Raw genomic sequence first — 25,250 nt, forward strand, 5'->3', positions numbered from 1 at the left:
AGCTCTTAAGAGGCTGGCCATTTCAGAAGCTTGACTCAAAGCTGGCCTACATGGATGGTTCTGAGGGTAGCCTGCTAACACTGTAGGCAGTAAACCACCATGTAGAAGCTTGCCAGGCTGTGTTTCACGCAGAGGTTAGGGGGCGTCATTCGCATGTCTGGGATGAGAATGACATTAGCTTGGCCAGCTCCTTTTTCTTGATTATTCAACAGGTTCTGTCCCTGTTCTGCTTAGTTTCATTTGGAGGCCAAGCCTCCATCTGGCAACACACATGAATACTGGAATGGGGCTCTTGGGTTTCCTTGTTTGTGAAGGAAGTATTGAGCTAGGTTCCATTATGCAAATCTTACTTGTCCTATGAGTACACTTACAAATGCTTTGGGCTTTATTGGTGTTTTGAGATGAAAAGTACCCTCCTCTTTCTCCAGTCTTAATATAGCCACTGAAATTTGACTGTATGTTGTCAGTGGTCCCAGGGGGAAGTAGCAGCCAGTGTCTTTCCTGTGGGGACACTTCCCTCAGGCAGAGGCGGTGTTTACCATAAGAATATTTTCTTGCCAGAATTTTTAGGGGTAGAAGATCTTTAGGTCTCAGCATCATCTGACTTTATTACATTTCCCCTTTTTCCCTTTTGTCAATCTCCAGCTACCTCACACTGTGTTTTACATACTGTAGACACACAATATTGTATTGGAAAGAAAAAGGATCCAGAATTTTTTTTCTTAAAGATTTTTATCTACTTTTATTGAAAAGGCAGAGTTAGAGAGAAGGATAGACAAGGAGAGATATGTTCCATCTACTACTTCACTCCCCAGATGGCTGCAATGTCCAGAGTGGGGATGGTCTGAATTTGGGAACCAGCAGCTTCTTCCAGATCTCCCACATTGGTGTAGGGTCCCTTCTTGAGGTATTCTTCACTTCCCTGGCCATAAGATGGAAAGTAAAGCAGCCAGAACTTGAACTGGCTTCCATATGGGATGCTAGGACTGCAAACATAGGATTAGTCTTCTAAGCTATCATGGTGGCCTCTGGAATAGCAGTTCCTTAAGAACATCCTTTTAGAGCTCCTTTGTCCCATCTGGTCCTCTAGTTTCCTTTGTTTTCCCTTTAACAGTGTTGACTGAATATGAAACCAAAGACCACCTGTCCCCTGCTTGTGAACAGGATGTCCCCTCCACACAATGGCTACCCAAGCCCACCCCAGGGACTCTGCCTTTGGAAGTATTTGCAGTTTCCCAGGATTGGGTATGCTTACCTACACTCCTCCTCACCTATCTGACTAGATTTTACTTTTGTATGCCATCATCCTCACAGAGAACAAACTGTCAACAGTAAGGAGGAATACGTTTTCATATTTTAGGGCATAGCAGTGAGTCGTAGGAGGGAGGACGGCTTAACAGGCCAGCATGGAACCAGCCCTGGGTCTTACGGTGGATGGGGCCATCATTGCAGAATCTGCTTCCCAGGCCTTTCTGTGAACATTACTTTTCCAAAGCATCCGTTCTCAGCTCAGCAGAGGCTATATCCCACTGGAAGGAGGCCAAAGAGGGGCCCTGCCTCTTCAGGTTCAGCGGAAGGGCACAGGAGGTAGGCGGGAGAGAGGCCTGAGCCACTCTGGCACCTAGGGGTTCCTGGAAGGCCACAGCCCTCTACGACCTTCTTTTGAGATAAACAGATGCAGACCTGGTAGGCCAGGCACCTGCCCCTGTGGAGATGAGCACCAGGTAGGTGGCCCTGGCCAGGCAGGTTGTCCTCTGACTACTTGGCCAAATATGTAAGAGGAATCCTCTTTGAGCCAAAACTCAGCCACCCTGTTGTAGGATTGGCCATTGTGTGGGTCTGTTTAGCCCTTAATTTTCTTGTGCAGATGGGGTAAAGCCCATGCCTGTGTCTCAGTGATGGCTGGATGCATCACTGCATGTGAGCAGTCTAGTGAAAGGATTAGTGTAAGGCAGCTAAAATCCAAAAGAAGGAAAATCATGTCAGTTGTCCCAGCAGAAAAAGAGATAGAGGGAGAGTGGGCTGTGTTCAAATCTAGGTGCTTCTGACAGGGCTGTGGCAAGAAGCCCAGCCTTCATTTGGTAGGAATTATAATACAGTTACAAAGAACCAGGGCCCACCATGATGGTTTAGTGGCTAAATCCTTGGCTTGCATGTACCAGGATTCCATATGGATGGCAGTTCTTCTCCTGACTACTCTACTTCCCACCCAGCTCCCTACTTGTGGCTTGGGAAAACAGTAGAGGATGCCCCAAAGCCCTGGGACCCTGCACCCGTGTGGGAGAGTCAGAAGAAGCTCCTGGCTTCAGATTGGCTTAGCACGGGCCATTGCAGCCACTTGGGAATGAAACAGCAGGTAAAGATCTTTCTCCTCTTCTCTCTGTAAATCTGACTTTCCAATAAAAATAAATAAATTAAAAAAGATAAAATAATGACAGAGAACCAAACTGAACAGTAGAGGAGTAGGGGAAAGTTAGAGCACACTCTTTGCTTTCTTTATGCGATGGATAGATTTGTTAAGGTGTCCTTTCCATACCAGCTCTTTAGTGTTAACCCTCCCTACAGTTCCCTGAGAAAGATGCAGCAACCTTGATAATCCATGGGGGATGCTGACTGTGGTAGTTGCTTTAGCAGAAGTTCAGTAGCTTCTTTCTTATGGTCCCTGATTCTTGCAGCTCTGGTTGAAACTTCCACCAAGGAATCAACTTCTCCTTACCAATGGTCTGTTCTCTTGGGCCTGGAGTGCTCTGTTGAGTCTGAGAGTAGCTCTTGTGCCTACTCTCCATGAGTCAAAATTTTGCTACCTGACCCACCTAACTAGAGATTGCTGAGAAATACAGACTGTGTGCTCCGAGGGGAGAGAAAATTGGCTTGGCAAACCATTAGTATGATGTTTGTTATAACATATTATAGATGCTAACTTCAGTACTGCTGTTCAATGAGTATCATGCTTTCTGCATTGTTTCTGTCATGATACATTCAGAATATGGCCCTGTAGCCTTAGGCAGTCACTGGTGTTGAGGTTGTGCCTTGCTTCTGTACTGAGTGGCAGTGATATAGAAAGGCTTTACAAAACTGGAAAGGATGGTGGTGCCCTTCTACCTTTTCCAAACTCTTCTACAACAATGCGGTTCTCCCTTCATCGGCCAGGAAAATCTATTCTCATCCAGGCCCTTCAGCAATTCAGAGAATACACATAGCAAGGTGAAGAGAGGTTAGTAGATAGCAGAAAGATTATGATAGTTGACCTTGTTATTGTCAAGGTCAACCTTAGAAACTTTTTTTTTTTTTTTGAGATTTACTTATTTTACTTGCAAGTCAGAGTTACAGAGAGAGAGGGCAGGGAAGAGAGAAGAATCTTTCATTTGCCAGTTCAATCTCCAAATGACTGCAATGCTCATTCCTTATATGGCTGCAAAGACCAAAGCTGGGCCGATTTGAAGCTGGGAGCCGGGAGGTTCCCAACCCTAGAACTTAAAAGTAACTCATTTTTGGAGTATTTTGATAGTTTATTATTCAATTCTATCAGTTTAAAGCTAATTTGCTGTAATGAAAGTTTGTGAATTTCTTCTGAAATGTTTTTTATAAAATTATTATTATTTAATTTTTGTCAGCTGAGTGGGGATTAGTGGAAAGTCTGTGATCATTTGAAGGCCAGGATGACATGGTCTCTGCCATCTTCAGCATGTGGCTTTCAAGGCTCGGTACCAGCATCCTGGCAGAAGATGAGTGGAGAATGGTGCAGAAAGTGCTTATGGACTGGGTTTGAGTGTGGTGAATGTCATTTCCACGTCTACTTCATTGGCCAGAACTCACTGCAAGTGGGGGACTCTGAGGAATATAGCCAGCCCCAGCTATGATTCTTCATAAATCCCACACTGTGGGGGTGAGGGAGTAGGGAGAGTCAGTAGTCTTTGGTGAATAGCACGTCATTGCTGCCACAACCAGGCCACCAACTTCTCTTTTCTTGAAACTTCCATATAGTTGTCTGTGTCTACCAAAATTAGAAGTGCTAGGGACATGGGTTTGAAGAAAACAGAAGCAGACCTTACTGTATTATGATGGGTCTATAAGGATTAAATGTTTTTGTCTTATTTTGTTTTGTATTGATCATGGGAGCCCCAGGTCAGGGTTAACTAGGATTACTGTACAATGCTCAGGTCCACAGAAGTGAAAAGCAAAGGGAGGTGGGATGGTGTGTAGATGAGGTCCTGGCTACCCTAGTTCTCCTCCTGGGAGGCAGGGGTGACTCTGTTCTTCCACCTCTTTGAAGCAAAGGGTGATCAGCAGATGGGCTTTGACCAGTGGAGTGTGGGCAGAAGCTTTGATACAATTTGCCAACTTTCTTTCCCTCTATCTGGAAACTTTGAAGCACATATGAGATGGCATCTCTTCAGTATGTTCCCTGAGAGACTGGGCTCAGCAGAGCTCCTTGGCAGAATCCTGGTGCCCTTGGCTCTGGGCAAGGAACGAGTGTTTGGGGGTTAAGCTGATGGAGTCTTGGGGCTGTTTGCAACAGTGATCCAACTTGAAATGTTTCAACCAAAACGGCAGCAAGTTAAGCTTCCTCTTGGAAAATAGGCTGATGTATTATTTGAGATCAGCTTGTATAAGGTTAAATTTCATTCAGGGGGATTTGAAAGGTAAATTTAAAAGTATACATTTTGTTGAAATTAACTTTAATATAAAAGTCCTATGCATTAAAAGTAACAACTAAAAAGTTTATGAAAGTAATAGTTTTAATCCTTTTTTTATGTGAACAATAGAAAAGAACATTTTACATAGTGTGTAAGTTATGGGAAAATACCAGCAAATTTGTCTTTGCCAGCAGCTTTTAAATAATTTTCAGGGCTTTACATGTAGTTTCTAGTAAAAGTAAGTTATATTGAGTTCTCTGTTTCTTTCTTCATGAAGCTATTTCTCCTTCCCCACAAGAGTTTTGTGTGGCTTTTCTTAGAAACTCCTCCTTCTTAATGGTATTGAAATAACCGGAATTAATACCAGAAGATCTTTTTCTCCTTTTGCCTCATCAGTTCTGCTTTGAAAATTCTGTGATTCTTACTTTTTACAGAGAGAGGGAGAGAGACACACAGAGAGTCAGACCAACAGAAATACTTAGAGATGGGCAGATAGAGACAGACTACCATCTGTTGGTTCCTTGCCCAAACGCCTGCAAGATGCAGCATGGCACTGGGCTGTGGCAACTCAGGTCTCTCCTAGCAGTGTCTATGGCCCAGGTCCTTGCACCAGCCACTGCTGCCTCAGTAGCAGTGTTACTAATGTACACCTTAGCATGTACATTAGCAGGAAGCTGGAATTGGGAACTGGAGTGGGGAAGTGAACCCAGGGTCTCCAATGTGGAATATAGGGAGTTTAACCAATATCTTAACTGCTGTGCTGAACAGATGATCCATTTTTCAATTGTTGTGCCAGTTAATTTGTGACCAGCTTTGGATGCCTTATGTCCTGTGTCCTGGTACGCCTCACTGTGAATGGTTGATGGCAACTTTAAGTCATTCCAGTAGAAAATGGGATCCATATTGGCAGAGATCATTATATTGGTCTGTTTTTCATGGTTATGATGAGAAACCTGTGGCTTGGTAAATTTATAAACATACTTTTAGTTTGTAGTTCTTTGAGTTCAAGGAGAACTATTCAGGAGACACGTGGGCAATGGCTTTATCCCTGTGGAGTTCTAGTCCCTTAGTGACCTTAGGATACGTTTGCTTGCCTGCTTGCTTCCTTCCTTCCTAAGATTTGTTTATTTTTATTGAAAAGGCAGGTATACAGAGAGAAGAAGAGACACAAAGAAAGATCTTTTATCTGCTGGTTCAGTTTCCAAATAACCTCAAAGGCCTGCGTTGAGTCGATTGAAAGCCAGGAGCCAGGAGCTTCTTCTGGTTCGGCTATATGAGTGCAGGGTCCCAAGGCTTTTAGCCATCATCTACTTTTTTTTCCCAGGCCACAAATGTGGAGTTTGAGTATAAGTGGAGCAGCCGGGACATGAACTGGCGCCGATGTGATGGATCTTAGTATATACACTGAGCCATTACCCCAGCCCCCCGCCCCCGATTTTTCAAAGGTTACATATCATTTCAACACTGCCGCCCTGAGGACCAAGCCTTCTAACACATGAGCCCTTAGGGACCAGGTCACTTCCAGAGCATAGCAAGCTTAAAGGAGCACACGGAGGACAAGCGCAAAGCAGAGTGCTTCCCACGCCGCTCACCTGTCACGAGATGCGTGCTTCCTCCATGCCGGAAACTGATTGGGATGTTGGTGGTGAATGCCCTTTGAGAGCACAAGAAGACAGTCCTGATGGGAATTTTGAAACTGTAATAGTGCAATTTTTACCATAAAATAGATAGAACTGTGGTATGTTTTATTTATTAAATTAAAAAAAAAATGTTTGAAAGGCAGACAGACACATTTCAACTGCTGGTTCATTCCCTAAATGCCTGCAACAGATAGAGGTGGGCCATACAGCTGCCAAGAGCCTGGAACTCATCTGGGTTTCCCAGACGGGTGGCAGGGACACAACCATTTCAGCCATCACTTGCTACCTCCCATGGTAAGCATGAGCAGGATATAGGAATTGCAAGCCATGCCAGGACTCAAGCCCAGTCAGTCTTGTTTTAGAAGCATGCATCCAAAGGGGCACATGAACTACTGTGCAAAGTGCCTGCCTTGACTGAGGTACTTTTTTTAATATCAAATTAAAAAATCAAATAATTGTTTCCCTGTTGATGAGAATAGAAACTCAAGGTCAAGATGACATGAAATACAGAAAATATTTCTTTTTTCTTTAGTGCAACTGAATCATGGCATATGCCCAATGCCACCTTCCCCAATTTCTTTGACATTAGGATGATTTTTCAAGTAAAAGTTATTAAAATTTTGTGGAAACTGCTCTGAAAGTTAATTTTTGGAAAGTTTGCCCCAGATTACGTCACTGCTGCTTCTGTATATGAATATTTTTATGTACAAGGATACTTCTGCAAGTCCATGAAAAAAAATGAAATTTGAAGGTGTTAATTTTGATGTGAAAGTTTTTTTTGGAATCTGTGCCTCATCTTACCACAATATGGATTTCAATGAACTTTTGAAGATACCCATACATATTTATGCAGTTGTGTTAAGCATTGTCACAAACATCTGATGGCTCCCCCACATGGCAAACTGAAAACATCACATGGCTGCTATGGGGTGTTAATTGCAAGATTGTAGCAGAAGAAACTGGGATGTGGTTGTGAACAAATTTGGAATGGAAAGGTCGGTGTCTGAAACAGTGGCTTCCAGAACTGAGACAAAGATGTGGTTGCAGGTGTTTGTTTGTGAGGTGACCCCAGAAAGCATCCTGAAAGAATGAAAGGAAGACTCCAAATGAAATCGTTAAATCTACCTTGACAAGAGGATGTCAGACTTTTTACCATTGTCTATACCTGCAATGCCATGATACACTTAAACAGCAGAATGTTGGACTTGTGACTGTTGCGGAAGGACTATACTGTTGTAATAACACGGTGGGAAACACTGGGGAGGAGAGAATGAAAAGGCAGATTTGGGAGAAGGGGAACCCTTCTACTGTATCATGGATAAGAAAAAAGCGCGAGCCAGAGAGCAGGGTGAAGTCCGACAAAGGGTATGTTGATGACCACATTGGGTAGACCCCCAATCCCTCCAGGAAACTTCTGGAAACTTGCCTTACCACTGTCCTAGAGACCCAGTAGGGGAGGCTGATTGTTTATCCTTCATCTGTTGTAGACCTTTACCGTGCACATTCAGTCTTTGACACTTCTGGCCTGTGTGACACATGGGCTGAATGTCCTTGGGCAGAGAGACACAAATTCCTGAGGTTGGAATCTGTGCATGTGTGAGGAACGTTTTCTGAAGGTTCCTGGGTCGGGCCAAGAAGATATGAGGGTGTTGTTGACAGTCTTCAAGTTACTCAGGTGAACTACCATCCTTTGGGGTCACTGTTTCTGTTCCTATTGGCAACAAGCAGAAACAAAACAAAACAAAACAAAACCCAAGCTTACCCCCTTGTCCTCTGGAAATGTGCTGACCACAGGAACTGTCTCTTTTGACTCCAATTATGGTCAGTAGTAGTATGTGATATATTTTTTCAGGTCTTGCCTTAGACACTACACCAGCACGATGGCTCCGTGGCTAAATCCTTGCTTTGCAAGTGCTGGGATCCCATATGGTCACTGGTTCATGTCCCAGCTGCTCCACTTCCCATCCGGCTTCCTTCCTGTGGTCTGGGAAAGAAGTAGAGGATGGAACGAAGCCTTGGGACCCTGTACCCGTGTGGGAGACCAGGAAGAGGCTCCTGGCTCTTGGCTTCACATTGGCTCAGCTCCAGTCATTGTGGCCACTTAGGGAGTAAACCAGCAGATGGAAGATCTTTCTGTCTCTCCTCTCTATAAACCTGCTTTTCCAATAAAAGTAAATACATCTTAAAAAAAAAAAAAAGAAACGAATTCCAGAGTCATCTGTTTTCTTGCTTGGCAGGAAACAAATGACGCTCCATTAAATCTAACCCACAAGTCAGTTGAAATCTAAATATGTAGAAAGAACAGTTCAGGGGGAACATCCTGTGCTGATGAGAGCGGAGGAGCAGGCATCGTGGCATGGCAAGTTAAACCGTCACTTCTGATGCCTGTATCCCATGTCAGAGTGCCTGGGCTTCCTGCTCATGCACCTGGAAGACAGCAGCACATGGTGAGCCATGTGTTTGGGTTCCCTCCACCCACAGGGCAACCTGGATGAAAGGGCCAGCTTCCGTGCCCTGTTCCGGTCCCAGTTACGGCACACGGAAGATTGATCGCTCTCTCTTCCTCATCTTCCCGCTCCAACTCCATCTTCCTCTCCCTCCTATTCCTTCTGCTCTCAATCCTTTCTCCTTCTCCTCTTCTCCACCAACTCCTATCACACTGCCTTTCAAATAAATCAATACTTTTAAAAAAAAAAAGAGAGATAATTGTGAAGATAAGAGATAAAAGGGGAAAAGAAGGCACAGGTGGAAAGTGAGACAGTTTTATCACCTTTAGCCGCAAGCTAACTGCTGACTGCCTTGAGATGTTTCCTTTGCTTTAATTAATGACTAAAGCAAACTGCTAATGTCTATAGCTCATACTGAAAACAATGACTCAATACTGAGTTCGTGAGCTGCTGAGTACACGCCGATGACCAGGCCAAGCAGTTTCGGCTGTGTTGCCACTAACATGGTTTGGATTATATTCATTGTAATGTGGATTTGTTTCCTCATAGTAACAACATTGATCAATTAACCAAAAGGATTTCTTTTTAACTCTAGATCTCAGAATCATATTATTTCAAGGCTGGCAGAACATTTTTAAAAAGGAAATGCATTATAAAACTACCAGCAATTTCCTTAATGTTATACAGTGCTAAACAGGAAGAGTCACTTTGGGAATATTCTAGAAATTATCTTCGGTGTCCCCTCACTATCTTTCCATCACAGCCATCAAATTGCATCCAAAATGGTTTGCTGCTTTTGAAAATAGACTTCTCCTCTGGTTTCTGGTTTCTTCTTTACCCTGACTGTCCTCCCATGGCTTCTTGGCTCCTTTTTCTCCACCCATCGCTTGAAACGTACTTTCTCTTTCCTGGAACGCTATCTTATTAACTCTAGGGCTCTTCCTGGAAAATGTCATGACTTTTCACCTCAGTTCAAGTGAACTCTACATGCCCAGTTCTTTTTTCTCTAACTTAGGACCCACATTCCCAGCTTCCTGAGAGGGTTTTGTAGGCAATCTAAATTCAAAATATTCAAATTCACTCTACCCTACCCTATGTCTTACTCGCCATCAAAGTAGCTCTACTGTGTTGTTTTTGGCATCACCATCTGTCTCCTGTTTTCCCCACTCAACCTCTCAGATGCACTTTGTGTTTTGTGGCCTCTTGATCCATTGGCATTTTCTACACATATCAGCCATCCATCCATGCATCTGTCCATCTGTCGAATGAGTCCAATCCATTCAGTATAAGAATGGACTGTGTTCCAGGGTTGATGACAGTGAATAGGAAGATAAAGTCCATGCTCTTACAAGTCACATCTCATAGACAGTGACTGGCAATGGACACGAATATATAGCTAATGATCACTGGCACTGAGCACTGAGGAAGGAAAGAAAAGCAGGAGAAGGGGACAGAAAGTGATAGGGGAATGTTGACATTTCAGGAAGATTGGCTGGAGATCCCTTGGGTGAGGTCACAGATGAAATGAGGGAGGGGATGGTTGCCATACAGATATGGACATACTCTGTCTTCTGCGTTCTCATTGTACCTCCCTGAGTCCAGGCTTCCTTTCCTCACTGATTCCCTGAAAGTGTTCCAAGTGTTTTTCAGGCTTCAAACTGCATATTTCTTAGTCTACTAGGATGTTTCATTCCTTTTATGCCCTGGAACATCTATTGTATGGTCTGATGTACTGACCTCCCTACAGTTTTCTGAACGTACCACCTTTTTGCATTTCCTTCCTTCAACACGTTTTGTGTATTGTTCCTTCCCACCCCCCCACCCCCCCGGAGTGCCCTGCATCCACACCCACTGCTGGGACAATCCTTAGTTACCCTTATGGTATCCTGGTAAACTGCCTAGCATCTCTGTGCAAACCAGTGTATTGCCTAAGGACAGAGAGCAGGTACTTCTCACAGAGTAACCAGCTTTGTTCTTGACTGTTAGTAAATTTGGACACAAAATACAGTTTGATCCGAGAGTTCTATTGTAGCGTCTGCCTGGTGCTGAACGTGCTGCAGTAACAGCCTTACTTACTTTTCATCTGAAAGCTCTTGATCGATGGAATCAGATTGATTTGCTACACTGAATTGATGATTTTCCTGCCTGAAAATGATCAAGATGTTTTCCAGGTTCTATTTGGTTTCACTCTCGCAAGAAGGGTGGTTGTGAGGCAGTGGGCCTACTCACAGTCGATGCTGTTGCTCTGCAGAGTTCACTGATCAGCACCAACTGCATCCTGCCTCTGATTTCCCCTGTAAAATGACCCAAAGGCAGCGTAACCCAGGGCTTAGAATTCAGAATTGAGCGAGGTAAGTTGGCTGTTGAACAGTAGCAAAGAGAACCCTGGTGAGCCACATGAATAACAAAGTAAATCCATGAGCTCTGACATCACCTAGCATGGACTCATGACGTAGGTACCCTTGAAAGCTGTCAAGCTATTGAAAGACGACTCATTTGCAGACTATGACAGATATGGAATTGGTGCTGTTTACTTGAGAGCAGTGTGAAGTGGTGATGCTGAGTGTGCTGACGGCCTGCAGCAACTCTGCAGGAGATGCATGCATCCACTCTCTTGGACTTAAGTACCAATCAGTCAGCTTGCCTTTGAGAGTCCTCTCTGATTGCTGAGAACAAAGGGCTTTGCGATTTGTCATCCCTCTCAAGGCTGCTGGCTGCTGCCTTTTCTGATCCTCAGCAGCGTCCTGGCAATCTGCTGAGCTATCCCACAGGCATCTTCAAACCAGTGGTCCAGAGCCGAGCACATTGCTCCTGCTGCTCAAGCCTGCTCTTCTTTCTCTGTCTCCTCTTTTGGTTAATGTCACCACCATCTGCCCAGATGCATGTGCCAGAATCCTGAAGTTCTCTCTCCCATTTAACTGCCTCTCACAAACTGCATCTAGCCAACCTCAAGTTATGATGATTCTCTCTCCAGAATAACTCCCAGAATGCCTCTACTTCATTATGGATCCAACAGCCCTCACACTATCCAACCCGCCATTATGCCATACTTGGAGGACCTAATGATACCTTAGCTTCTTACATCCTTTCATAGTAGACATCATCTATTATTGTTGTTGTTATTATTTAATTTGAAAGAAAAGTGGTACCGCTCCCATTTGCTTGTTCACTCCCCAGATGAATGCAATGACGGATGGGCTGAGATCCTGTCAGGAGTCAGAAGCTCAATCCAGGACTTCTGCCTAGACGTCAGAAATCCGGTCACTAGATTCGTCACTTCTGCTTTCCAGGGTTGTGCCTTAGCTGGAGGCTGGAATCAGGAAGTAGGGTTGAGAATTGAACTCAGGCACTCTGACACAGAAAGAGGAGCATCATAACCCCAGTGTTAACAACTAGGCTAAAACGTGGATAATAAAAGAAAAACACGTATGAGTTTTGTTCTTCTATTTTTCTCTTTCCTTTTATCTGTTCATGTCTGGTATGATATATGCTAAATGTGTCCCATAAAGAATTGGAAAAGTCAGCTCTCAGATATTTAAACTGTGCAGTTGAATTGTTTTGTAGTTCATGAAGTACCTAGATGAGCCTTAGCCACCTGCTGGGCCTGGCTGACCATCCTGGCAGTTGAGGTTCACTATGGCTCTCACATGGCAGCCAGGACCTTGCCAGCTCTGGTGCCTGTCATTTCTAGGTTGCAGTGGTGATGATAGGCATTTCCAGGTTGGTTGGCAAAGATCTCCCCTCTGGCTTCCTTCTATCTCATCTACCATCTTTCCATTAAAGTTGTCCTTCCTGCCGTATGACTGCTCAGTTCTTCTTAGGCACTTCTCATGACTGTACTACTCCTGTTTGACAATGGAGGCTGTTTGGAGACCTGCAGTCATGTCATTGACTGAACTAGATACCACTGGACACATTTTCGTGGATTTTTGCCCTGTGCCTTATTTCATGGCAAGAACACCAAAAGCAAAAGAGCAAAAATGATTGACTTTCTTTCCAAAACTTTATATCAATGGATTTTAAGTTGGTATGGAAAAGACAACTTGTCCACATCAGAAATGATAGTGGGGAAAAACTTAACCCCAGACTGGAAATTACAACCACCCATCCTTCCCCAACCCCAGTGCTTGTTAGAGGAAGAATGTGGGGGAGCTACATGAATAGAATAGTTCAGGATCTCCCCAGCAGAAAACGCCCAGGCAGAGGGAAGAAGAAAGCTTCCCCCAAAAGGGCAGAGGTCCCAAGAATTTGGGGGGAGAGGAGAAGCTGACAAGTGCAACTTGTGGATAACCAGAAGTACAATGACCAAGAGCAAAAGAAGAGACACAGGCAAAATGAATATTACTGAAGACTCCCCTGCAAAGGAGCAAAACCCTTTGCCAACCTCTGAGTTAACTGAGGAAGAATCAAGAAAATGGGGGATACAGAATTCAAAACACTTGATTCAAACGTTCTTATCAACAATGAGAAGTACATAATGCAGGCATTCAAGGAATTTAAGGACTATGTCACATAGAAAATGAATCAAATGAAAGCTGATACATCAGAAATGAAGAATACAGTGGAGCAAATTAAGAGTATAGTGGAGAGTCTCCAAAATAAAATGAATGAAGCAGAAGGGGAAAGAATCTCAGAATTGGAAGATATTTCCTGTCACTGGGGGGAAACAAACAAAAGCTGGAAGTAGAACTGGATCAGGCCAAAAAAAGTATTCAAGAATTGAAAGACACTATTAAGAGGCCAAATATATGAGTTATGGGAGTCCCAAAAGGTGCAGAAAGAATAGCTGGGTTTAAAAATATATTTAACAAAATAATAAGGGACAATTTTCCTAATCTGGAGAAAGAATTGGGAAACAACATCCAGGAGGGGCACAAGCTCCCAATAGGGCTGACCAAAAGTGATCTTAACCATGACACATGATAATCAAGCTCTCTTCAATTGAACACAAGGAAAACATATTTTAATGTGCATATGAAAAAAATCAATTTACATAAATAGAGGAATGGCAATCAGACTCACAGGAGACCTCTCACAGGAAACTCTACAGGCCAGAAGAGAATGGAGTGAGATATTCCAGATTGTAAAAGCAAAAAATTGTCGGCCCAGGATAGCATACTCAGCAAAGCTTCTTTTGTCTTTGAAAATGAAATAAAATTATTCCACAGTAAAGAGAAGTTAAAAGAATATGCCTCTTCTAAACCTACCCTTCAAATGATTCTTCAAGATGTTCTCTTGACAGAGAAGAGGAATAGCGTCCACCAAAACCAAAGGCAAGTGTGAAGAACATCCCAGTAAAATAACAACAGAAGACTAAATCAATGAACAACCCATTGCTAAAATGACAGGACCAAATTACCACCGATTCGTATCATCCCTGAATGTAAATGGCTTAAGCTCATCAATCAAACGTCATAGATTAGTAGACTGGATTAAAAACAAAGCCCATCTATTTATTGTCTATAGGAGACATATCTCACCAACAAGGATCAGTGGAAACTGTATCTCACGGATTTTGATTTTTTAAAAGTTTTATCTCTTCAAAACATTTTCTTTCTGATTTAATTTTTCACCGACTCATAGATCAAATAGTAGCACCGTTTTCTTCAAGAAGGTTTTTGATTTTTATTTCTTCAGCGACACACTAGTCATTCAGCAGCATGTTATTTAACTTCATGCCATTTTAAATTTCTTTTTTTCTTTCTGATATTGATTTTGTTTTTGTGGCTTTTCATTTAAGAGGGTGTACAGTAACTGTGTAATGAAGACTATCATCAGCAGCATGTTATTTAACTTCATGGCATTGTAAATTTTTGTTTTTCTTCCTGTTGTCGATTTTATTGTGACTTTTCATCTTTTAAGGGGATGTGTACTAACTGTGTAATGGAGATTATCATATCCAGATGTGAGGATACAAGGCAGTATGCATCTTTACTTCCAGACCAAAGATGGACTCCCAATGAAACTGTTAACTATATCTTGACAATAGGATGCTGGGCTCTCTGTCATTGTCCCTGCCCACAATGATGGACCAATGACTGTTCATAAAGAATTATAGTATAGTAATAATATAGAGGAATTCAATGGAGGGGAAAAGGGAGTGGCAAATGGAAATCCCAGGGCCTATGGCACTGTATTGTAAAATGATAATAATAAAATTAAAAGTTCATGGAAAATAAAATTTAAAAACCAAGTTTAAAAAAAATCAGTGTTATAATGAGTCACTGTCACTGCAGCTGCCACTGTGATGCTTTAAAGGATTGAGGAAAGTCTGATTGAAAACTTATCTTCCACGGCTCAGGAGCTCAGCATTTTCACTACCATTTCACAATCAATGCAGCGTTTCACACGCTTTGAAAGAGCTGAGGTCTTTTGGATGGTGAGAGAAACTGAATCTGTTCAGTGATGAAGTCACAGGACTAGTGAATGAAAGCAAATCTCAGAGTCATTCTGTGATTTGTGACCTACATAGTGAGTTTCTTGACCACGCCCCCAAAACTCTTAAATCTACGTGTCTTAGTTCTCATCTGTGTGCTTCCTGAACCGTGAAAATACTTGTGTTAACAGTAATGCCCACGGGCATGAATACTGCTTAGTAATCATTTGTGTATGTGTATAAAATAAGTAGCTATCTCTATGTATATATCATCTATATCAATTGTTTCTAGGCATACGTCCCTATTATAGTAATGAGAATATTAAATATGTGCATACAATTATAAATTATACATTCATAAATATATATATATGTTCTATTGCGCATCCTTCTGCACAATACCCATTTCCTTTTATTGTGGGACCCCAAATAGCTTGAATTTACTCACCTGTCTTACTTGCGTTATCTTTTTCATTGTCTCCAACTGCATCACAAGTAAGTAGCAGGATGTCCATCAGATGGGCCTTGTGTTCGGAAGCACCTTGGTGACGTGACTGGGCAAGCTATCTGTAGGTTGAATGTTGGAGATTGGCCAGTTAGCCTCGTGGTTAAGACACTGGTTAGGACTCCTGCATCCTCCATTGTTGTGTCTAGGTTACATTCCCAGTTCTGACTTGTGACTCACCCGGAGAGGTAGCGGGTGATGGCTCAGGGAATTCAGTGCCTGCTGCCCTTGTAGGTTTGAGTGCCCAGCTCCCAGCCTTGGCCCCAGTCCAGGCTGTTGCAGGCATTTGGGGAATGACACAGAAGATGGGAACTGTCGCTGTATGTTATCTGCCTCTACCTGTCGGATACCTGTAATAATTTTAAAAACTATCTTAGTGGAACCATAGATAGGAATAGTTCTTTCCAGAATAAGTATGGTCTGAGATAAAAATGCCAAGATCCTTTAGATAGTTTGAAATAGATATGGAGTGTGGAGCCATACATTATCAACAAGGATCATGACTAAAATAAAAGCCAGCACCAATTGTAGGAGACAGTGCAGGCCAAAGTAAAGGGCTTTTGAAGAAGCAAACCTGCTATTTAGTTGAAGTACAGCATGCATTTTTGCTAATATATTCCAAAGAATGCAAAATAAACATTTTACTTCTGTGTTGACTAAAAATGGTGACATTAGCAGGGAGTTATAGGAAGCAGGTGGCACTAAAAGCAAAGCCTTTAAAATTTGTCTTTGTTATAGCTCTGTTGTTGTTAAAAGCACGATGCTTTTCAAATCATAGCCTTAATTCAACAAAGTTTAATTCTGGATGGTTAATGGGAACTGACTCACTCATTTTCTTTTTTACAGTGGTTTGTGATTATTGTTTGTGAAATTGCTTTTGAAGCTGAGCCCCTTCTACAATGCTCTCAAATGATTAATTCCACTGGAGCTTCAGGTGGTAAATCCCAATCCATTACTTCTTTGAATAAGAATCAAGAGAGATGTGGTGGAAGTTTTTGTTATTGTTATGAAATTTTCTGGGGATGATTTGCATTTGTGGAAAACCTTATGGTGACTGTGTTCACTCACTCACTGTCTTACATGGTCAGGCTCCTTGGAGCAGAGCCTGTGTTGAAGACTTGTGAGCAAGTGAGTGGGGCTTACAAGCTCTGGCAGAAGCCAAGCATTAGTTGCAGGTTGCCCATGGATGATGTGAATGCCCACGTTGTCTGGTCTTCTGTATGGGGAGGCATGAGAATTGTAAGAGTCCCAGAGTGGTGCCCCCATAAAAGGGGTTGGATAGTTGGAGCCACTGGAACCCAAAGCACAGACAGGAAGGCACAGAAATATTCCACGGGTACCTGGGATTTGATGGGATCATGCCAGAGTTCCAGGATCTCTGCTGTCTTCCCCAGATTCATAGTTATCGCTCCATATTGGGAGGCTCCACATCTGCAGATTCAGCCAATGAGGGACTTAAAAAAAAATCACGTGTAACTGAACAAGTATAGACTTACCTCCCCTTGTTATTAGGCCCTAAATAATACAGATTAATAGGTATGGTGTGTAACTTAGAGATTATTTAAAGTATATGGGAGTATGACTGTAGGTCACAGGCAAACATGATGCTATTATGTAGAAGACGCTTAAATAGCTGCAGAGTTTGGTTCATGTGTGAGTCCTGAAGTCAATTTGCCACAGACACTGAGAGATGGCTGTGCTGAACCCAGTGTATGTTGGATGCTGTACAGGAGGCTCTAGAGCTTTCATGCACACGGGGTAGGTGGGTGGAGACACAGTTCATGTAGTATATAAGTTGATACATGAATCACATATGATGATCGATGCTTTAAGGAATAGAAATCAGGGTCAGGAAACACAGTGACATTGAGGAAGGTTTTAGACGGGACAATAAAGCAAGTTAAATAAACACTTTTTGTAGGACTTGCATTTGGGTTTCCCTGGGATACTTACCGTTTGGGAAGTGCCTGGGCATTGTGTATTGTTTCTGCAGAGCCCTGGGAACAACATGCATGCAGCTTAGGGAAGGGAAGTAAGCCTCCTGATTGAATAAGGTCATCACAATAGGTATTCTTGACATTGAAACAACAAGCATAAAATAAAAGGCATGTTTTCCCCCTCTGCATTGATTTCTAACTATTCTAAATTATAATCTTTGGGGAAGCCAATGAAATAGAAAACCGGCTTTGGATGTTAAGCATTCTGACTGGTCATGCACATTGCTAAGCATGTCAGGGCCCACGAAGAACATGAAAAGTTCGTTACGTGAGGGAGAATGGACAGAAAGGAAGAAAACAGTCATCTGGAAACCACTATCTTTGATATTGTTAACTGACAAGTCTAAGAACGTCTAAATGACAAAGCAACTTTTCAGAGAAACCCTTGGTTAATACCAAGTTACTCCCTGGCTGGGAGAAGGGCAAAGGGACTTGGTGCCTGAAGCAGGCTTGTCTGGGAAATGCAATCTCTTGGTTTGTCAGGGTTGGGGAGCAGCTTCATTTTAGTTTGGTGACACAGAACTTTAGTATGGCTCCGTTGTTTTCTTTCTTTTCTTTTCTTTCTTTTGTCCAGTCTACTGCAGGAGTATAGTCCAAAATAATAACCTCTTATAATTCTTATTTTGCATTTCTCTTTGGTTGTTTATGCCGGAAGTATGAACAGGAGGTGGTGGTGGGAGGAACCAAACACCATTTGCCAGCAGGAATAGAAAGTGGCTCCTTTTCTCTCTTCCTTTCTTATTCTCTATGGCAAATATTTTATAATTTTGGTAGAAATGAGAGAGAAGGTGAGACATAGTTGAAAACAGTCCCACTGTGTCATTTTTTAATAGCTTTTGCTTTCCAGTATTTTTTATCAGAAAAAGTATGTATTAAGTAAACTGTGAATTTGGAAATTTAATCAATGAGCATCAAATAGACTGATCAAAATGCAGAAAACTCACAATTAAAAAATTAAAACAGTATTTGATGAATTAAATAGTGTAATTTAATAACACTGAGATTAATTGTGGGACCATGTTCTTCATTACAGTATGGGCCACATAGGGATCTAGTGAGTGGGAGAAAAGGAACTAAGAGGCTGCCAGCTGTCTCCCTACCATACTCTGCACCACTGGCGCTCCTCTTCCTGCCTTCCGTGCTACTTGGACACAACCACTTTCCCATGATGTACCCGAATTCTCTCACATCGTGCAAAAGATGCTATCCCATGGACATACACATGCGAAGCTCCATGTGGAGACTCCATGAATTCTTTCCTTCCCAGATATCATCATGTTCCCTGAACACTGTCCAAACTCCACCCCATTTGAACACTCAATTAGGATTCCACCTACTACCTGATAAAGGAGTCAACCAAACTGGGTTGGGGCATAGTTCTACCTCTGGTGGTTGCCCTTATGCCTGCGTGTGTACTATTTTTCCCCTTCCTTTTCTTTCTTAAGTTTATTTATTTTGGGAAGACAGACATACAGAGAGGAGGAGAGACAGAAAGAAAGATCTTCGTCTGTTGACTCACTCCCCGAGTGGCTACAACGGCTGGAACTCAGCCGATCCAAAGCCAGGAGCCAGGAACCTCTTTTGAGTCTCTCCTCGGCGGAGAAGCCCACATCCCAGCTGTGTGCCAAGCTCAGAAAAGGACCCTGTATCCCCAGATCTGTGTATCTGCGTGTTGAGCAATGGAATACAAGAAGACACTGAATGTGGGAGAATAAGCTAACATCCTTAAAACAGAGAACAGGACTTTGTTCCTGTTCTCTTCCATCTTCCTGGGATGTGAATGCAATAGCTGGAGCTCTAGCAGTTATTTTGGAGTGTGAAGATCATAACTTGGGGATGGTGGAGATGAATACTGGAAGGCACCAGGTTCTGCTGTAATTGCTGTTAATTGCTTATTTCTGGATTATTTTCGCTTGAGAGAAAAGCAGTTAGTTGCATCTTGCATTGAGTTTTATGCCAAATCTAATCCTAAATATTTTGATTTTTTAAAGATTTATCCAGAAACTTGTACCAAAAACTCACATAAGCACTTTAAATGTTTGCAGAAAATGGAATTATAAGATAAGGAAAATGAGCAAAATTTGAAAATGGAAATTTGCATGTCCTTGTCTCAAAAAAGAATGGGAAAATTGCCAGAATCAGGGATTTTATATTTTGTTTACTTGCAATTTTTCTTCCTTCCCTAGCCTTGCACAGTGAAGGCTTAATAAATCTTTCAACTCTGAAAACTTGGCTCATTCATATTTTAAAAGAAGATTCTGACCCCAAGGGAAGCATCATTTAAAGAGAACAATTTGACACTAGCAGTCACCAAGTTGATGCTTGGTCCAGGTGCCCTGTGCCTGGTCATTGTCCCATCTCCCTAGTGTCGCAGACTCAACCCATATAGGCCTCTGGCCAGAGATGCCCGAGATGAAACTTGCACTTGGTGGGGAGAGAGGGAAAGAGAGGGACAGACCTGGCTGGAGCCAACCCGTGGCTCCTAAGCAAGGGTTTGTCGCAGGGCAGGGTCACCGCGCACACTCGTGGTCCAGAGCTCTACTGAGACCAGACTGTAAAGCCTGAGCTGAACACGTGATTGAGGCCAGCTCCTGTTGAGCCCTATCTAGTTTCCCTCATGCACAGAGAGGGTGCCTCTTCCATATGTCACTTGGCTTGGAGCCTCAGCTTAGGCTCTGCTTCCCAGGGAACCACACTGGACCCGGGCTAGTTGGGCATCTGTGGGAACAACTCTAATTTTTGCTGAGTTAGCCTTGGGCAAACAGTTGAATTCTCCAAGCTGGTTTATCCTAATGGATAAAAAGGAAGATAACCACACTATATACTGATGGGCTTACTGTATACCGATGGACTTATATGGAGTTCTGTATGTAAAACCCTTTTTCCCCTTGGATAAATATCATGTAGTATTGTCAAACGCTAGTATTTAGAAAAATAGAGTGTGATTGAGAATAAATAGAATGGGATCTGGGCTTCAGAGTGACTTGTACTTCACAGAAACTCCTACTGGTTTTACTGCTGGGTGTGTGATTTCATCCATGACTTGTTACATCATGTACCAATGCCTAGTTGCCAACTTACTGCTTGCCAACTGCTTCTCAGTTTTGTTCACTGATCTTATCAGTATTGAAAGAAAGTTCTGATCTTTATTCTGTATGTATGCTTGAGAAATAGTTACTGAGTTTCTGTTTATTTTTTCTTTTCTGGTTGTTACTCAGAGATCTGTGGATTTCTAAACACTGTTTCTGTAAAAAACTTTTGGCAACTAACCAATGGACAAAGCTGGTGGAGTACAAAGGCTTTGATGGCCCCTACATCCGCATGTTGAAATGCCAGCTGCTAAGGTGAAGGTGTTAGGAAGTGGCCCCTTGGGAGGCACTGTGCTCATGAGCAGGATTAGGGCCCTTACCAAGGAATTGCCCAGACAGCCACCCAGACCTTTTTTGCGAGCAAAAGCCCTCCCCAGACCCTGAATCTGCCTTACATTGATCTTGTCTTTCATAATGTCTATTACTGTGAAGAATAAATGTTTATGAGTTACCCGGAGCATGGTGTTTAGTTCCAGTTGCCCAGCTGGAGGAAGGTGGTTAGGCCTCTGAAATACTTTCTTGTATTTGTTCCAGTACCGAGGAGTGTATGCCCCAGGCCTGTCACCCCACCACATACTTTACCCAAGGTTGGTGGACTCCCGCCCAATAGTCTGCAGCCAGAGTTCACACCTCCTTTCTGTCCTTATGTCCCAGACTCTTCCCTGGCCACTGTGTGTCTCTCTACTCTCCTGCATGTGTGAGGAGGCAGGAGAAGACTGAGAAGGAGCAGTATGAGGACTGGCCAGACGGATCTCTGCCCCACTTGACTCGTGAGGAGAGCCTGGAGGAGGGCTGGCTTGCCTCGGAGCTTCTCCTATTCCCCCAGAGAGCATCCACCAGGACAAGGAGGTGAGGTAGAAACCACACTCGCCCCTGTGTAACAAAGCTTCTTAACCTCATGGAAGGAAAAACACACTGATTTTAGTGAATGCCTTTTTTCTCATTGTTATGAATTTTGACTGTCCATGAAAATTCAAGTTGGTGTAGATGCACTGGGTGAAATGGGTCTGCTCTGGTTTGAGCCCATCTGACCAGGGTTCCTGTGCTGGAATCTGAATTCCCAGATTCAGATGTTTATAGATTTGAAGGTGAGGCTTGGGGGGGGGCGGAGCGGGAAGATATTAAAGTTACACAAGGACTGCCAGGGCACGTAGCTTAACTTTGTCTTGTTGAAATTCCTTGTTCAAGTTATTCTGACCCTTTGGTAAAGTGATTGTCCCCAGCATGCTGGTACAGGTGGATTGGGGAAACTGGAGGGAGCAGTGGTTTGCTGGTGCTTGTCTTAGGATTTGGGTTGTCACGTCAGGGAACCACACATGTTTCCCTCTGAGTAGAAAGGGAACATCTTAACTCTCTACTCTTCCATCCATGCACTGTGTGCAGGAGGTGAGACTGGGGGAGCAGAAGTTAATAAGGGCTGAATTCAAGAGTAAAGTGTAGTTGGCAGAAAAGATCACCTAACTAGAGTCTTAAGCTGAAGGACTGGCCATTCTAGAGACATTTGGACATTACCCAAGATTTACCAGGGAGAAAGGGTGCCTTCGTGGGTCAGAGCCTCGGCTGCACTTCAGACATCCTGTCTACTGGCCACTAGTTACTTCATCTGCTGAAGGACCAGCCCTGGTACATGTCAGTTGCAGAGTTTATTATGTGAAATCCAGAAAGACAAAGCAGGACCTCTGTGATAGGTGGCCAGAAAACAGACATGCAGAGAATCATGTGTGAAAGTATTTCAGAAAGTACCTGGGCGAATGGAAATGAAAGATGACTATATCTTAATGTAAAATGATTTTGAAGCCCATATGTAGTCTTTTTTTTCACGATTGGTATTTTTTGCGTGTGTGAATTTTCTGAAGACTCCTTATAAATCTGCATAAATTTCGGAATGCATTTTTGCCTACCCTCCCCAGGGAGAGCCTTGTCCTTGGAATAGAAAATCCCCCAAGAGCACATGAATGCATTTAACAGAATGAGATGCAATCAGAGTGATTAAATATATCATGATGCTGATTACCAGACAGACCAACAGGGGAGCGTTTTCTCTGAAATACTTGGCTGCTTCCATCTTGTCAGCCACAGCACTGATTTCTCCCTGTTGATGGGCTTGATATAAGGTCTGCAAACAAGAAAACCCTGTTTTGAAATCAACTGATATAGACCTTGCCTTGTGCACCTCTCTTGACTGCTTGCCTAGTGAAACTGCAGCCCTGGCTAGGTCCAATATGCCCCGATGTGTGCAGCTGATGGTGGCAGGTAACACACCAGCACCCCAGCGTCGATGGACTCAAAGACCCCCTACCTCAGATGGCTTCATTCCACCCTTTCTTCCACCGTTTGCTCTTTGACTTCCTGGGTGACTTTGCTCTTTTTGATGATCTTTAACAAACACGTGCATCACATTCCTATGAAACTGAACACTCATCATCTCCACAAGTTCCCAGACGTCCCTTTCCAGCTAGTTCCTGTGCCACCATCCCCAGAGGCAGCCTTTGCCCTGGTTTTTGTTCTGAGTGGCCATCTCACACCTTTCATTTCTCCTTCAATACTTAGCAAGTCTCCCTCAGCCTTCACTCTCATCTGATGGTCTTGCTTCCCATCTCACCAAGTGCAAACTAGCAAGAAAAACCCCATGGTGCTCCTCCTGTTGACAATGCACACATCTACCAGCTTTTTAAAAGATGTATGTCCTGTCATATCTGTGTTCTTATCTAAAGCTAGACCTTCCGTGTTGTCAAGAATAGCTCATGAGCAATTCTTAATTTCTCTGTTTAAAGTTAAATGATTTTAAAAAGCAGGTTCAGAGGGAGAGACAGACACGGAGATTCCCATCTACAAGTCCACACTCCAAATGGCCACCCAAACCTGGGCTGGGAGCCAGGAAACTCAAGTCAGATCTCCCATATGGGTGGCAGGAGCCTAATGACTTGAGCCATTGCTGCTGACCTGCAGGATCCTCATTGGCAGGAAGCTGGAGTTCAGAGCTGGGGATCAAGTCCAGGTATTCCACAATTAGATGTGCCCCGTCCCTGCCACTTTTGCTTATATAACTTTTTACCCACTACTAAATCCACTTCCACCAGAATTTATTCCTATGAATGAAATAACTTCCTGTCACTCCGTTCCCCTTCCTGGCCCCCATTGTCCTCTTAGGAGCAGGACTCAAAGTGTGTGACTTCAATTCTCTTTCCTTATCAACGCTTTTGCTGCTGCCAATCCAAGGAAACCAGTATTCTCAAGGTCGCTAAATGATCTTCACCTTGCTAAACCCTAAGATCAAGTTCTCAGTGTTAAGTAGGATTCCGTGTCCTCAATCCCTCTCTCCTCTTCTGATAAAATGCTTTCACTTGGCCCTCTGATTCTCAGGGTTGACCCCACCGCTCTGTATCATTTCCCTCGCTAGTTCCTCATCTTCTTAGCTCTTCTTTTTTTGAGGATGGTGAAGGTGTATTTCCGTTTTCACCCTTTATTTGGAGTGCAGGACATCATTCCAGTTTTGTATCATTAACTGAACAAACTTGGCAGTAGAGAATTGACATCAAGCATGACCTGAATTGTGATAGGAAGTGGTTTTCCAGTTCAAGGGGTACAAGAGAAAACAGATGCAGGTTCCCCTCCAAAGGAGAAGTAAACCATGTCACTCGGCCCAACCACAGAGTTTTACCTGTAACTCACGAAGGGCAAGAAGGAGTGCCAGTTTTGATCACCCATGCATGCACTTCACCACAGCAAATCAGAATCTCCAGTTTCTCGGGCTGCTTGTAGATAGAAGAGGAAGAATAACTTCAGACTGACTTATAAACTGATGAGAAACTACTGTGGTGCCCCCATTCACAAGGTAGCAAAATTTGGGGAGTGACTTCCAGGACCGGGAGCTTTTTGTGTGCTGTCAGCTGCTAGGCAGTACATGACGACCAGAAGGTGTTAGTCATGGCTGACCATCACATACTACCACTCAAGACCGCCTGAGCATCTGTACAACATGACTCCAGTGATTGCTGGGTTGAGGCCATATTCTGCTCTGTTGCTTTCTCAGTGATGACAATAAATGACTATAGAGCAGGGCCCACGCACCTAGACTACTAGCCCAAAGTACTAATACTTCCCCAGACACCAAATCCCAAGTCTGTATGTTTCTTGGTTTGGACCAGGTCATGTTCTGGTTTCCTTTAATCCTGGCTGAAGGATGCTCACTGCCTAGCTGCAGGCCAATGGGAAGATGCCCCAGTTCTATCAGCTCCATTCAATGAGACAAACTGATCTATATTCCTCACGAGGCATTATGAATCCATAGTTGCTATTTTTTTTAACATATATTGGTAGAGAATTTTAAAAACAGATTTATTTATTTTTATTTATTTTGTAAGTCAGAGTTACAGAAAGAGGGAGAAACAGAGAATGAGAGAGAGAGAGAGAGAAAGCTCTTCCATCTGCTGGTTTACTCACCACATGACTATACCAGGCTGATAGCTCTGCCAGGGCAAGGGGCAAATCCTTCCTGGGAGGGGCATCAGGCAGCAGGTCAACATGTCCACTGCACTTGCATGTCCATCACACCGATG

Source organism: Ochotona curzoniae, unplaced genomic scaffold (genome assembly GCF_017591425.1).
Source record: "Ochotona curzoniae isolate NIBS_2020 unplaced genomic scaffold, NIBS_Ocur_1.0 scaffold_2476, whole genome shotgun sequence".
NCBI lineage: Eukaryota > Metazoa > Chordata > Mammalia > Lagomorpha > Ochotonidae > Ochotona > Ochotona curzoniae.